This window comes from Trachinotus anak, unplaced genomic scaffold (assembly GCF_046630095.1).
Source record: "Trachinotus anak isolate AG129_WGS33_773 ecotype Australia unplaced genomic scaffold, CSIRO_AGI_Tana_v1 ptg000028l, whole genome shotgun sequence".
In the NCBI taxonomy this organism is placed as follows: Eukaryota; Metazoa; Chordata; class Actinopteri; order Carangiformes; family Carangidae; genus Trachinotus; species Trachinotus anak.
This window is the reverse complement of record NW_027273879.1, coordinates 16,442,002-16,457,968: the sequence shown is the minus strand read 5'-3', so window position 1 is coordinate 16,457,968 and position 15,967 is coordinate 16,442,002. Positions and strand designations below refer to the sequence as shown.

At 41.9% G+C, this 15,967-nt stretch overlaps 1 long non-coding RNA gene across 1 annotated transcript; it reads right to left on the bottom strand.

The window, feature by feature from the left end:
- Positions 1-3,209: 3,209 nt before the first annotated feature.
- LOC139611906 (uncharacterized) lies at positions 3,210-14,166 on the bottom strand. Its single transcript, XR_011686383.1, has 3 exons — positions 11,554-14,166; positions 7,635-7,729; positions 3,210-6,448 (listed from the first exon to the last, which is right to left on the bottom strand). It is a non-coding gene; the product is annotated as an uncharacterized lncRNA (long non-coding RNA).
- Between the last annotated feature and the right edge of the window lie 1,801 nt (positions 14,167-15,967).

The window sequence follows — 15,967 nt, the reverse complement described above, 5'->3', positions numbered from 1 at the left end:
CATCAGGGCAAGCCAGGCCTCTATACATCTATCATCTTTAAAGGCAGGGTTAGTATATAGGTCCATACTGCTTTGATTAAAACTTCTGGCCTGAGGGGGGATTCGGCCACCGCTCTGGGCTCTGGCAGGGCACACACCACATGTGCAACTGGGGGAGAGTGGAGGTAGGAGATTGGGGTGGGATGGGGACTGCTGGGGGGGGACATTTGAGACTGTTTAAACAAATCAGTGGAGAGTATCAGTCACTGAAGACCCTGCGGGAGATGCTGTTGGTTTGTTCCCCTGCTGCAGAGGCATTTGTCTCCTCTTGAGAGACCATTTTGTCATCTGTAAAAAGAGGGGAGGAAAGAGACATGTTTCTAAATGCAGGAGGAGGGAAAGTACCTGCTCTTCTGCTCCAAGCGTAGAAGCATTCTTGCAATTTACAGCAATCACGTGTCTCTGGCATTTAAGTTGAACGCAGCTAATGAGCTATCGGCTGTCTGCGGGACCTCTGACCTATGTGTGAGTGCACGGCTGTATGGAGCTGTGTCCAGCAGACATGCACGTGTAAAACCCAGATGGTCAGATGTAATAAACATCGCCGGTGTTTTTGGCTCACATAAAGGGCATGGCGTTGGTGTTTTATTTCATCAGGGCCTCGGGGCATGAATGTGTTCACCCAGACTCTCAAGTGGGCTTTACGAGGGTGGAGAGGGAAGCCTGTTTCCACCTTGTTTGAAATACTTTTTTTCTTTTTTTTTTCCTTTTCTTGCTATGGGGCGCGGCAATGTGGAATAACGGAGGCCATGGGGAGCGGGGAGGGAATTCAGGTGGCCTCCTATTGGTGCCGGATGTTTTAGTAAGACAACATGGCAGCGAGGGGCTTGCGACAGAGGTCTGTGCAGAACCTCTGTCGAACAGGCTGCACTGTGAAGCAAGCAACCACATCTGTTTTCACTCAAAACAATCAGGGGCCGGCACTGCAGGCAGCTTGAGCCTGTTATTAAAGGCTTTCTGGGGCCTGCTGAGGGACGGCCCAGACGGAGTGATTTATCCGCTCTTTGCTGAGTGGACGAGGATCGAGTGTGATGTATATGGAGATGGAATTCCAATCAGTCATCCTGGCCAGGACACCTACCCAGAAGGACTGATGAATCTAGGCTGTCCTCTGCAGCAGGATGCAACTGTGCCTGACATCCTGCATTAGAAAAGGGATTTCACTATGAAAGGACATATATGATTGGTACAGACTGGTATTTGTCCCTGCCCATAGTCTCTTACATCATTCAAATCCACCGACATTAAGAATAGAACAGTAGTATATTTGTAATCAGGGCTCAATTACCGTGCACTTATTTTCTGTTACAAAGGAACTGTACTTACAACTGAAATGTTAAGTGCTAAATCTTTTAGACAGAACCAGCTACATAATCTCATGTGTATAAGTCAGCATTCTAGTAATATACATAGAGGTGGTTTCCTCGGCAAACCTGAATTCTGAGCAGCTTCATTAAACCTGGCTACAATCAGATCATTTTTTGCTGAGGGCAAAAGCTTGCAGAGTAGTTTATATTTCAGGCTTAGGGGCTTGAAGGAAACTCATGGAAACCTGAAAGATAAATTCTGAGTACTTCTTTTGGGCCCTGCCTTGTTCCTCTGAACGCCAAAGCGGGCTTTTAAATAATTTGGGGAGAGCCCTCTAGAAGCTGAATAATTCACTGCAGCATGATGAAGTCTCTAGCCAGCTGGGTGTTCCATTAGTAGACTCACTACTCGACAGCTCTATTGCCTGGCAGGCCGGTGGAGGGAAGGAGAGCTGGGGAGATGACTATGTCTCTGTGAGGGGCGGGGATCATCCCGTCCTCACTCTGCCCACTTCAATTACATCAGCCACAGGCTCTCTGAAAAGAGAATCAGGCACCGTCTGCCCATTTTGCTTCAGACGAGCCTCCGTCCACCACACCCAACATGTGACAGCCACTCAGCTGTTGCAGTGCAACCTCAAAGGACCCCAGTGCTGGACATCTGATGGGAAGAGGAAAGAAGGAAAAGCATGTCCTCTAAGCGTTTGACAGTGCAGACTCTTGACATCTAATTCCTTCTGCTGTATGACCTAAATTTTAAAAATACATATTATAAATATAATATAGTGGTAGTGGCTGAACTGGCTGCCGAAGTGAATGACCCCATTCTTGTCCAGATGGCTGCCATCGGTGGGCAGTTTTGTCTAGAACAGGCTGATGAAAAATGCCGGCCTGCTGTGGCATCATCACCAGTTTAGCTCATCTAAGCTCCCCTGGCAGAAGAGGCAATGAAACGAATGGACATAGCAGATCAAACGCTGCTTGGCTGTGACTAAAATCTACTTTCCTCTGAGGCATTAAAGCAAAATAGGATTTTCTGCTGAGGGATATCTCCCTTCTTACTGTCTCTCTCACATGCCAATTATCTGTGATAGTTGATAGCCAGGGCATGAAATCTGAAACAAGCACGGACCTGTCAGCGAGTTACTCTACCGTACAGGTGTGCATGAATAACAAGAATTCCACATAGTTTCCTCATATTGGACTTACCGGGGCATCCTCATACTACTCATTCATCTACCATGTCCTGAGTGAGGATGGTCACTTCCATATCAGATCCAGATATCACTCAGGTTAACCTTGCCTCCATTCCCAAGGCCTGTCTCCTTGTGTGTGCATAGAACCTATCAACTCTTGCCCTGAGTGACAGAGCAGCCAGCCTTACCTTGTGCTGCCAGCCAGCCTCATTCATAACATCATCACCTTCACTTGGCCATGTCATGCCTCTTACGGGAGATGGATGTTGCCCACCCAAGGACAGCTGGGTAATGGCCCTCATCCCGACTTCAAGACGGGGGTGCAATCACCTGTCATTCTCAATCTGTGTGCTGCAAGCCAGAACAGATAGATAATGCAAAGAGAAAGAGGAAGTAGTGGGGTTCCATCGCAGGAAGTAATGTGCTCTAAGGCAACACACAGTTTAGACTATAAACTGAAATAATACAGTATGTGATTCTGAATGCCTCTGTGCTAGTGCTGATATGATGAAATGCCTAAAACAATTGAGTTATGTTTACATAGTACATCAACGCTCTGGTTAGTGTCAATATCAACGTTTAAACAAATTAATCCCTCTAATGTTAAATGGCTGCTAATACTACCAGTCCCACTGGGAATCAACTCCAAATTCTACTGTGTCCAGTTTCTCCCAGTTCACAAACTCACACAAACAGATGGTATGCAACCTGAAAACCATGAAATCGTAGAAAGTATGGGTGGGTGATCACACAAAACTTGTTTTGATTTGATACCAAGTAATTACCAGGATCTCAGAATAATTTGCCAAACATAGCCTTTTCATTTCACGATTACCTGTTTTTTTTTTTTTCTTCTTTGCTTAATTGTTAAGTGTTAATCATACACGCTGTGCCTGGTGGATGTGTATGCAGACGATCATGAGAACTGTCAGGTCCCACAAAGTGGCAGGCAAGAACCCAATAGCACGACACAGAAACACTTCAGGTGAAGGAACAGTGTTTAATAACAAGCCGAGGTGAAACCAGGTAGTCAATCCGTGTAGCAAACAAATCCAGTAGGAGCAGGCAAAAGGGAATGTCCAAAGTCCAAAAGGGCAGGTCAAGACACAAACAGGTAGGATGAGGATCAGGATCAGAATCAGAATCAGAATCAGAATCAGAATCAGAATCAGAATCAGAATCAGAATCAGAATAATAGGATGCTGGAGAGTTAGGTAAACACACTAGACAATCTGGCAAAGAACTGAGGGAAATGAACCGGTACATATACTAAGGGCTGATTAGCTGATGAGGAGCAGGTGAGTGAGGGGGCGGGGCAGGCCAGGTGAATGAAATCAGCAGGTAATGCAGAGCAGGAGGGAGTGGCAGAGTCTGAAATCACATGAGAGTTAGTGTGGCAAAACAGGAAACAGACAAATGAAAAACTAAAGCCTGGCTGAAGTTGTGACAAGAACTTGATAACATGATACTGGATCATATTCCTGGGCTTGTTGTGTATTTTTGGCAGAACTGCTTAAAAGACCTTTATGGGATTCCTATTTAAAATGTATTTATTCAGTTGTGAAATGTGTTCACGCCTGTAATATAGCAGTTCATTTTAAAACCCAAACAAATTTATAACCTTAGAGTGTGTAAGTAGACAACTCCATCAACATCATCCTCTGGTGAAAATATGCAAAATAATAGCCATTGGTCTAAACAGCAAACATGTACACATTGGTGCTGACTGCATAGGGACACTGTTTCCCATGGGTCTGTCTCTGCTGTGCTGATACACTGGAACCACGCAGACCAAGTTCTTACGCTTCAAGCTCAGGATGCTTGCATGGTGTAAGTCTAGACCCCTCTGATTAAAATTTAACATCTGCCAAAGTTCTGTGAATCTTTCAGTTTCCCCTGGGGCACACCATGATGAGTCTACTGAACACTAATGAACATATAATGAGCTACAAATAGCTCTCCAAATGGTCTGGTTCCTATGCTGCTTCCTGTGTCCTTAGATTCATCTCAACTGAAAAAAAACATCAAAACAATGAAACATTATTAGTTTATTTGGTCACAGAGTGATATGTAAAAAGCAGAAGATTGATAGTCTACTCACAGGTACAGTCATTAGGAATAATACGACAGATTTGTGACACATCACTAAGTATCAAACAGTCTGGAAGTAACAAAATATGTAGGGTATATTATTCCATATGTTTTTTTGGAGAACAAAAACCTCAACACACAATGGTACACTATGTTCAGGGTGGGGATACTGGTTGAATAAGTGCTTGCTTTGTAAAACGCAACAGAACTTTTACTGATTTAATCCCTTATGTCTTTATTAATAACAGTGGTGACAGCATATCCATGACTAGAGGCGCTTCCTCTTTGGAAGATTACTTCTAAAATCTCTTAATCCGTCACCAGTTAGCTGTTTCCAGACACCCCAACAACTGTCGTCTCTGCATGTGAGGCAGGCAGCTTTCTAAAGGTTTTGGACTCTCTCCAGCTCTGGGCAGAGGGAAAAAATGACAGAGGGATGACAAAACACAAATGTAGGGCAGAGGGAAAGAGGTAATCATAATGCTATAATTCATCCACTCTCTCCCCCATATGCTAGATGCTTTGTCTATTAATAAGAACAGACTGACTGACGTGCTGAGTGAATGCTCATGGTGGAGGAGTAGCTGTCCATTTTCAGAAATGTTTTAAATGCTACCCCTTAGCAGTAACTCATGTTAGAAGATTCACGTTTGATTGCTTTCCGGATTAAATATGCAACCAACAACCTCTGTGTGGTTACCTATTGTCCTCCTAGATTTAATTTTTATCTGAATTCTCAGAAATGTTTGTCGTCTTTTGGAAAATAACATTCTTTTTATTTGAAACATGTAGTAGAGTCCACATATGTCCATGGCCATGCGCTTGATGTGGTTTTTACAGGTAAATGTGTTTCCATTCACTTGTTTTTAATGCACAGAAAAGCAAAATGTGCCAAGTGCAATGGAAAAAAAAGACTTATTGAATAGCCATTGAATCTTCCGCTCCAGCAGATAAAAGCATCAGATCTGTGTGGAGTGATGAGGAGACTAACCTTCTCCAAACTAATACAAGAAACACACATAAATGCCATATTTCCTTCACATTTGCACCTTGTTTTGTTCATCTGATGCTTTTTTAATTATCTTGTTGTGCCTTCTTCTACTACAGTGGTTTAATGGCACCCAACTGGAGAATTAGCACCACCAACTGTTTATATATAACTTTTGGTGATCCTACTACTGTCCTTCCCATCATTCCCAACTGTGCGTAGTGTGTAGTGCTAAATAACAAATGCTAGCATTAAAAGACACTAAACTAACTAAGATAATGGCCATGTTAAACACACTTGCTAAACGTATCACGCAGCATCTTAGCATTATCATTATTAGCATGTTAGCATGTGGATGTTAGCATTTAGCTCAAAGCAGTACAACCTCACAGAGCTGCAACCATGGATGTAGACTTCTGGGACTGTATTTTATCAGTCCAAAGCACATAGTCCAAAGTGTGTGGTGCAAATGCATTTAGGGCTTATCCATATCCACTTTTGTTTTTTCAACAGTAGAAAAAAGGGTCACCAGGTGCATTGCTTGAAATGGTTGTACCTATATGTACTAGCCTGCAAATTAATCATGAGAGTCTTTTGGGCTTAACATGCAATAAACCAATCAGAGTTCCATCTCCCATTCCCTCTAAAAGTCAGGTGTGCTTGCATCTTGGCAGATTGCTATTATAATGGCGCAGTGTTACATGCAGAGTTAGATTTGATTACATATTGCGACTCACCAGTGAATCCAGTCCTGGCACATGCATGCAGCAGCTCTGTGTGCCCGAGGGCCCAGGAAGAGCCGAGCAATCAATGCGCTTTGTGCAGCTCTACAAAGACGCAACGGCACGAATCACAACGTCAGGCATCTTTTATAAGAAGTGTAAATACATTTTTGGTTCATTATGAAACTGTAGTGGGACTAATTTAGTCTAGATCATGAATCAGAAGCACTGTGGCGGATTTACCAAGTAGCAAGAAACAACACTTCTCTGCAGAGCCTCATTTTTCAATTAAATTTTATTTTATTTCGATTCACTTTTATTTGTATAGCGCCAAATCATAATATACATTATCTCAAGGCTCTTTACAGGGAAAGTTCAATACCTTACTTTGCTATAGAGAAAAACCCAACAGTTCCCACAAAGAGCAGGCACTTGATGTTGGGCGGGGGAAAAACTCACACATGGCAATGTTTTGCAAGACACAATATACCACAAACAATGCTCCGACCTTCTGTACTGTAACGTTCTACATGACTTATTTAAACATCTGAAGCGCATTTTCAGCACACTCTGCTTATGCATATAAGGCAGAGTGTACGCGCGTTGTACACCCACCTCTGCATGATACCATCTTGCCATTGTGTCCTTAAAATAACAGTAAGATAACTGTGTCTCTGACTTTAGACCAGGTTTTTGTTGGTCAATTGTGCAATCGCTTCCTGTTGCCTCAGGATAGTGATGCGCCTCAACATACAGTGTATTCTCTGTGAACAACTGGGGTGCTGGGCGGGGAAATGCCGACTGCGTTGGTCTGAAACTAGCAAATACACTTGCACTCATCCACACCAATAACAGTGTCATTTTCATTTCATGATGCCAAGACTGTGATAGGATCAATGATTGCAAACACTGAATCAAGGAAAACAAACTGGCTGGATGATGACTGAAAGTCTAATGTGTGCACATGGAGTGATATTGATATCCTGTTTGTGTGTGTGTCATTTTGAAAAAAACCATTCCCTCGGTTTTTTCAAAATGACACACACACAAACAGGATACAAACATACTGTTCAAGTAGACTGAGGGAGGGCCAACAAGCTGAAGCAGGTGATGGCAGGCTGAGACCAACTTGCTGAGAGAGAGGTGAAAAGCTGCCAAGAAAAATCTCATTCCTACTGTGCTGTTGCTGTGACAGACTGAGTACCCCGGAGTGATTGAAAAAATACATTAAAGAGGAGGGGTCTCTCCTCCTCTGCCTTTCATACTCCGTCTCTTTTATACAGGAGCTCACCTGAAAGCAGATAAGAATCTAGCAGGATGACAAAGGACTGATGTTTGCAGGCTATATCACCCACTGTATATTCACCCGTGTCTTTGTGTGTAGTGCTAGATAGAAAACAATACAAAAAAAAAAACATTACAATTAGATGCAGGGGGGTGAGGTACTACAACATTTTCCTTTAAAAAAAATGAACAATGACATCTTTAAGTTGCCCGAAAATAGCCTCCGGGCGCTGCTTTTAATAAGATCTCTATAATTTTTAACATTGAAGTGAAGACACTGTCTCCATGACATCATGCTTTTGGTTTAATATGCTGACGTTTGTATCAGAGATGTGGACTGGAGCGGAGGTGTGTGCTGTTGGATGAATCATGCACATGGTGATTCATCTACTGTTACACAACAACTAAAAGTGACTTGTTTTTCGCAGTTACAGTGCCTTCAGTACACATGACTGCCTAAACTAGTCACTTCTACCGGTTTACAATGATTTCAACTCCAACTTTCAACTCAACAGCTTTGCTGAAAAAGCGTGAATTAAATAGTGTATATTTTATTCAAATTGATAGTGGTGTGCAGGAGAAACTGTGCAGAAAAATCTTCACTCACATATTAAATTTTAAATTCAGAAAAGAGTAGTAGTATGTGAAGAAATTTCCAGCCTGTGCACAGTCAAACCTCAGTTTTCACAGACCTCCAGGCTCTCCTCCCTTCCACAGGGATGCAGAGTGTATTTGTTGTTAGAGATTAATTGCCATCTTGTCTGGAACAAGGCTATTTTATCCCTGTTAGTTTTAATTTGATCATTCTCACAACTAGCCAATACTGGGACCCTGTCTCGCAGCAGGAAGCAAAAGCCACATGGTGCCAAACAGAGAAGCACAGCAGATCAAAGACATCTACAGAATTATTATAATGTTAAAAAAAAGAAGAGAGGGCTAAAGAGACCAACACACACGAAGACAATCTGTAACCACTGCTACCACTGATTATTTTTTAATTCATCATTTGTTCTATAAAATAGTGAAAATGCACCACACCATTTCCCATGGCCCAAGAATTTAGTTTACAATGAAATAAAACAGAAAAAGCCACAAATCCCCACTTCTTTTGCTTGATAACTTATTTGTCATTTTGATAACTGATTCAAATTGTTTTGAATTAATCATCTGTTCTTCATTAACTAATTGTGACCAAAACAATCACATTTAAAAGGTCTTTGCTATGAAAGTCCTCCATCTTAAACAACCACAGGTCAATTGGTGTACCACACCTTTGTTGTCATGGTTGTCAAACTACTTGTAGGGCTGTACCATTGGCGGGTGAAGTGGATCTTTGTCATAATAGTGTGAGTAAGAAACAAAAACTTTACAGTGGCGTTCTGTGTGTAAGTGCTGTGCTTCTCCATCCTCCCCAACTTCCTCCCAATGCAGGTTTTGTTGCTTTTTATACTGCGTCACCTGATTTCTTCCTTTGCTCATCGTAATTACTATGGCTGCCACAGGTCTCCTGACAATGAAGCATAAGTATGAGTCGTAATGAGCTGCTTGTGCTGACGACCTATGGGCTCATTTTTTAAAGGACAGTCTCGTCTCTTCCTCCTTCTGTTTATCTCATCCCCACAATCAATTCTCATTTCATTTTCCTTCCATCCATCCTCTCGCAGCAACCAATCTGCTCGGCCCTGATGAAGTTATCATCATTCTCCTTTACCCATTCCACCCCCTGATACTCACTGACAGCTCCCTTCTCCCCACAGTAAATGTTTGTTTCCCCAACAAATGTAGGGCAGAGTGTTGGGAAGCTGACATCCGCCCCCCTGTGTGCCAAACACCCCCTAAGGAGCTGCACTTACAAGTACTGGAATCAAACACATTGAGATGAGAGGGTGGGTGGGTGGGTGCTGGTCTGTGTGCATTCAAAAATGACATACAGCTTAGGCTGTTGAGGAGGAGCGTGGATAATTAGCATTCACAGAAATCCAGAGTGGGTCTGACACTGTGATGTGTGTCTCCAAACCCTGCACAGTGCTGTGTTTCTGAATAAATGAGAGAGGGAACTGTAATGTTACAATTACAGTGTTGGTGCAAGAGTCAGATTTTAGCGGTGTTCAAGTCAGTGCATAGATGTATGCATCAGCTAGTCTTTGCAAATATATTCAAAAGGACATGACAAGACAACATTGAGCACTAGAGCACCACTGTTGCTTCCCTTATGAGATTCATGTGCACCCTGTTGTGTATTTATCAGCTACTATGGTGATAAAGAGCCGGCTGACGTGCAAGAAGGCTCCCTTGTTTCTGATGGAAAATCTCTTTCCATTAGTCTTTATCACATCCCCTCTTTTTTCGAAATGTTAACTTTTCCATCTCTGCCATTTTTTTAATGTGCAAAAACAGAATGGGCATTAAACATTAATTACAGGTCTGTGATGGGAGGAAATCTCCAGTATCCTGCACCACCTCACTACATGGAGGCACGCTAATTCCTTGGTCTTGTGTTCTTTATTGTCGTTGTGTGTTGTGTGTGTGAATCATTCTGTGTTTTTTGGACTCTTCTCAGGACTTATCTTTATTGGGATTACACAGCTACTTGTGATGCAGTTAAATGTAAAGGAATTTACAGTTACATTATTAAACAATTCAAAAGCAAATTTTATTTTGTGTATTTGTGCCAGCTTTATTTTATTTGCCAAAGCTCTATAGTAATTTTAGGTGTCTCAGTTTAACCATACCTTGACCACAACTGATTTACCATAAACTGTGACACAAACTAGGGACACAAACATATTGACAAAACTGATCAGATGCCCTTTAACCTCATTTGGTAAAATATATATATATATTTTTTAAATTACAGAGAATACTGTTAAGCACGTCACTCATATACATGTATCATCCTACAGCAGCCTGTGTTTTAGCAGTGCCACATACAGCTGTACAGGGAACTTCAGTGACCAATGGTCCATTCGTTCAGTGTAAACAACCTGTGTAAACAAATGGGATGTGACTTTGAATCCAGCTTGGGTCGGCTGAAATGGTGGTTGGTTGACGTTTACTTTAATAAAATCTTTCGTCATCTTGAAAGCCCCCCATTTGTTTTTCCTGTAGTTTAAACAGGGCCTGTGTGTGCCCCAGATCCTGACCAATACAGTTCTGTACCAAGGTCAACATAAAGATCAACTATACATTGCATTGCATTTGACATAAACAGAAAGGATTCCTCAAACAGAGATCATGACAGCTGAAAATAGGTTTTCAGTTTACATGACTAAAAGTAGAAATACAAAGTAGAGGCAAACTTTCACTGTTTCTACCTCTATCTTGAAGATGTATATAACCTTCACAGCCCCATTGATGGGTCAACTATTTATTACAGTACTGTTTTGTACATTTATTTTGTATAATAGTAAGCTGGATTTCTTTAAAAAGCACTTATAACTTGTATGTTATTGTCAAATGAAATAATAAATTACATTGTGTGCAGGTGACAGTGCTGATGTGATTATTTCACGTGTTGTCATTTAAAGTCCTTGTTATGTAGTACAGGTAGCTATTTAACTATTAAAAATAACATGGGGAATTTTTTTGGGAAAGTATTGTTTACTAAACTAATCTGCTTCATGAAGACTTGGTTTAATCAAATTTGGTTGACAGTGGCCTGGTCTAAATTTGCTGCAAAATGTTGTCTTCAAGTAAGACTGAATAAATCATTACATGGTCATGCTAGTTCTTCGGTGCAGCAATGAGATGCTCCGGTCTACAGAGGATTTTCGGTTTGTGTCACCAAATGTGCCTGTCCTTACTGTTGCGTACTGTGCAAACCTTGACAACACGTCACCTTTTTTCATAATAACTTGAGGCTTTAAGGCCCTTGGTTTTAACAGTTGTGCCGTTAGCTGTTCACTGAACTGAAACCCAATACTTACATTTAAAAGTACAATCCCCCGGCTCTCTGTTGGTTTTGTTTGCTGCCATATTATTTTCATTACTGTTGCGCAATGAATCTTGGGATAGGTCGGCTCGTGAAGTATCCACCCGTTGGATTCTTCGTTGTCCCGGAAAAGAAGGCTGCATTTCTTGGCCGCATTTGAGGGAGCCTTTGAAGTGGGACAGCCGCAGTGACGCAGTTGGTCTTCAAAGTGGCAGTGAAGTGCTTCAGCAACTTCAGATAATTACATAGCATAGTTAAATCTTTTAAAATAAAAACTTAATACCCCCTGAAAATCTTATTTTTTCTGACCTTCTTCATTTACCTTGCTGCAGTGATGTAGAAGTGTACTCTAGGGTGTGTCAGTACACTGTGACATCACTGATGGGTGTGGTCACAGGTGCAAGAGAGCACATTTCTGACCATGACCAACAAACCTGAAACTTTCAACCAGAGAGGGCAGTGATACATTGTCTGGTGTTAAGTTACTCTTACACCAGATTTTCCACCCACGAAAAATGCAAAATCACCATAGTGTCACCATTTGGATAAATGATTTTGCATCATTATTGAACTTCTTTTCATTCTTCAAAATGTAGCTACGTGAAAAAAAACAATAAGGTATTTTATCTTATTGTATAAAATGCATACTGTGAATCTGAGTCGTAACATTTACTGTGCATACGGAAAGGAATAAGTGGGAATGAAGGAAGATGCCCTCTCCTCTATTCCTACACATACAGTATTGATTTGAATGAAAATGGCATATGCGGCAGAATCACTTTTCCATTCATCACGGCTGTGGATAAGAGTAATGCCACATACACCACAATTGATCACACTGGCAGAGGAGGAAAAAAAGCATAGCAAAGCCCCTCTCGAGAGTACCACACACCCCCTGTACAGTCGTTGTAATGTGATAGATGATTTTATGGATAAATTAAACAATAAGATTGGAACTAATGCGCATAATCGTTTCACATCGCGAAATGTGTGCTATAAAAAGAGATTTATGAGGATAGAGTCATGCCGCGTTCATCGTTTCTATGATCAAAAAATGCATGCTTTTATAGTTTCCTCTAGTGTCAAATGATGCTTTTTTTTTTTTTTTTTTTTTTACAAACCCTCACTCTTGGCATTGCCTTCTTTCTCTTTGGTTAGTTTTGACTCCAGGCATCTAAATGGAAGGAAAAGGTTTCTGTGGTATTGGCTGAGTAAAGAATGGGGTATATAAGGGAACTGGCTGTCCAAAAGCCAAGGGTAAAAAACACTGAAAAGCATGTGTTTCCAACAAGAGGCCCACTTCATAATGTGGCCTCAGGAATTACATGAAAAGTTGTAGTAAAAAAGAAAAAAAAAAAAAAAAAAAAAAAAGGCGCTGGAATTGTGGCTACAGTAAAGGGGACAGAGATAAAATTGTTTTCCAGATGAGAAAACACCCTTGTTGTGCTCATCCTCTCCTACTTTTTGTTTGAGACCTATTATGCGCAAATGAGCCCCTGGCATTGAGCTCTCCATGTGACAGCATTCGGTCCAAGAAGGTCAGAATCACACAGATAATCCACCACTGTTGCCAGAGAGGCAGGGAGGCACAGAGTCAGGCCAAGAGTTGGCACTGCACTCACAGGGGCCTCCTGCCGAATCCTCTGGGAGGCCTTTCTCTTTGATAAACTGATGTTTGTTGAGTTGTACTCTATCTCTGTTTGTTCTGCTGCACTTATACACCCATCACAATCCCTTCATCACACACCCCTTCTGTGCACCACCCTCCTTGCTGCACTGCCTCCCTCTGTTCATTTCTTCAGACTTTTTTGGTACTTTATGGTGCTAATGAGTCCTCGCCTCTCCGAATACAAACACAGGGTGAACCTCAACAAATACATAAACACAGACAAATCTTTTGATTATACAGACTCCAGCGTTGGAGTGTCCTCCTGTTATTGGCACGCTTCACAGCAAGTAATGCACCCTCGCTAAAACGAGCGCCAATTATAGAACCGCGGTGAACCGTGCCCAAATGTCTTCATGTGAGTCTGAGGAGTCAATCAAAAGTCACATGTTAATAGATGCATCCACCTGCAAATTTAATTTAGTTTTTAAGTTCTGTCTGTGTGGTGAACAGTGGGCTTCAATGTTAAAGAGATACTTGTTCAGGGCTCACATGCGTGGTTTATCAGTATGTATGGGACCCAGGACAGGAGGAGGTCAGATAGAGGCTAGCATCTTAAACTGCTCATTTGGAGAGATAATAGATTCACAGGAGAGTGCTTTGTGCTTAGACAAAGCTCAGCCTCAGCGATGTAACAGAAAAGTAGAATAATCGGACCTGAAATAAACACGTTGCCTCTTGCAAGGGGAGCACAAGATTTCCAAGGTCTGTTTACAGTGTGCGCTTTTTATTCAGCCGACGGAACGGAGAGTGGAGGTTGAGAGAGGCTGTAAAATTTAAATCCTCCAATATCAAGTTACACAGTGGCCTCACAAAGGTAATTTTTTTTTCCCCTTAGAAATGGAGGGAAATGATTCTGCAAGGTCACAGTCACTACACCACTGTCTTTTACAAACAGTGACTCAGTTACTACAGTTTCCACGTTGTGTTGTGTAATTGGTAACTTATGTTCCAGACCTAAGTTAAATCTCAAACATCCTTTCGTTACCTCCTCCGCTCTCTACATGTATCATTCTACCTCCTTCTGGCCAGCACACATGTGGTTAATCGGATGATGGTGTGCAGACCTCGGAGCGCAGAAAGGAGAGGCAGGGTGGGGGGGGGGGTGTACAAGCCCCAGTCCACTTAAATAACCAAATAATTGGAATTTCTAAAAACAATGGTTTCCTGACTTCTCCACGACCCCTCACCTTATCATTTTAGGGTCACGGGGCCTAAACTTGAACCCGCTTACTCAAGAGCATTTGGCTTGCTGCCACCTCAGGTTAACCCCACAGCCAGCAGCCCGCCACAAGAGTTACAGGCGCGTCAGTCCAACTCAGCGGATGTGGACTGCTGAGATAAGCCCTCCCACTGGATGGCTGCAGCTTTCCCCTTCCTTCCCCTGGCCCTTCTGTTATTTTCAAACACCAATGACATGCCGTTGTGCAAGCTAAAATGCTACATGCTAATGATGCAAAACTTTAATTGCAAAATCTGAAATGTTTAGGCACGATATTATCAACCAGCGAGCTTAGCGTGCAGTCCATGCCTACCCAGTATGTTGAGCAGACACACCGTGTTCTAGGTGTACTGATGTGAGATGACAAGCCTGTTGATCCTGATTAGTACCAGAGAAATATCAGCTAGTTACCTTGGTTACAGATCTCTATCTCCGACCCTCTGCAAAGGGGAGAGAGGCTGAGAGATGAAATGACAATATTAAAATGGATTTCTTCCCATGCTGTCTGAAAATGAAAGAAACGCAGGAGGACAGTCTCCAGGATTCAAATAGCTGGGACATGAGCATCTGTTTGAAGTGTTTTATCTGATCTGAGAGGGTTTGCTTTCAGAGGGTAAGGATTAGCAATAAAATCTACAAAATCTCTCATGAATTTACAAAACACTGACTTAACTGTTCAGCACAAATTTAATCAAAATGTCGTTTAATGAAACACATTTGAATGAGTTTCAAATAAAGACTTTTGAAACAAAATTAAAATTCATTTCCTCTAAGACGTCAGTATACACAGCCTTGGTGTTTGTTTTGTCTTGTGTAAATATTTGGTGAAAAATGTAATCAAATTATCTTTCTGCAGTGAGCATTACTCTGCAATTGATGAGAATTTTAAGTGCGACTACAAAGTCGGCACTGTAATTAGACTGGTCCAGTATCTCTCCCTCTTTTATATGATATAAAGAACACAGCTCTGAGTGTTAGGAGGTGTTGAAATAACACAAACCCAAAGTGACACTCCACAGCTTCCACTTTCCCAGTGGCTCCTTCTCCGATTTTTCAATGCAGTAAAGGAACGGACATCTTGAATCACTTAAACAATGCATAACTAGTTCTACAGTAGGCGACGTGGTCTTGCTGAAAAGGGGCGGAAAAAAAACATCTTGTCCATCAGTGTTTATTGGGCCATACAGGGCTATGATGTTATCCAGTCAGTACAGCTCCACAGGAATTGACAGCGTGTCTCCTAGCAACCCGAATGTCCTCAAATGTCAGTCACACGGTGCCATGCCCCTCCCTGGAGCTTGAAGCTTAGACACAGTTTCCACAAATGTGTCCAAAAATGGTATAATCCTCTTCTGAAAAACGGAAAATTGTGCACAATAGCTCCAGTCATACCATCACATTTTAAATTTGCTCATACAAAAGTGTTGGAAGTGTTGTTATATTATGTGCTACAAGTGCTGCTGGAGTTCTGACCTCTTTACACTAAAGGTTTGCTAACGTTTGGGTTTGGATTTGTCTCCT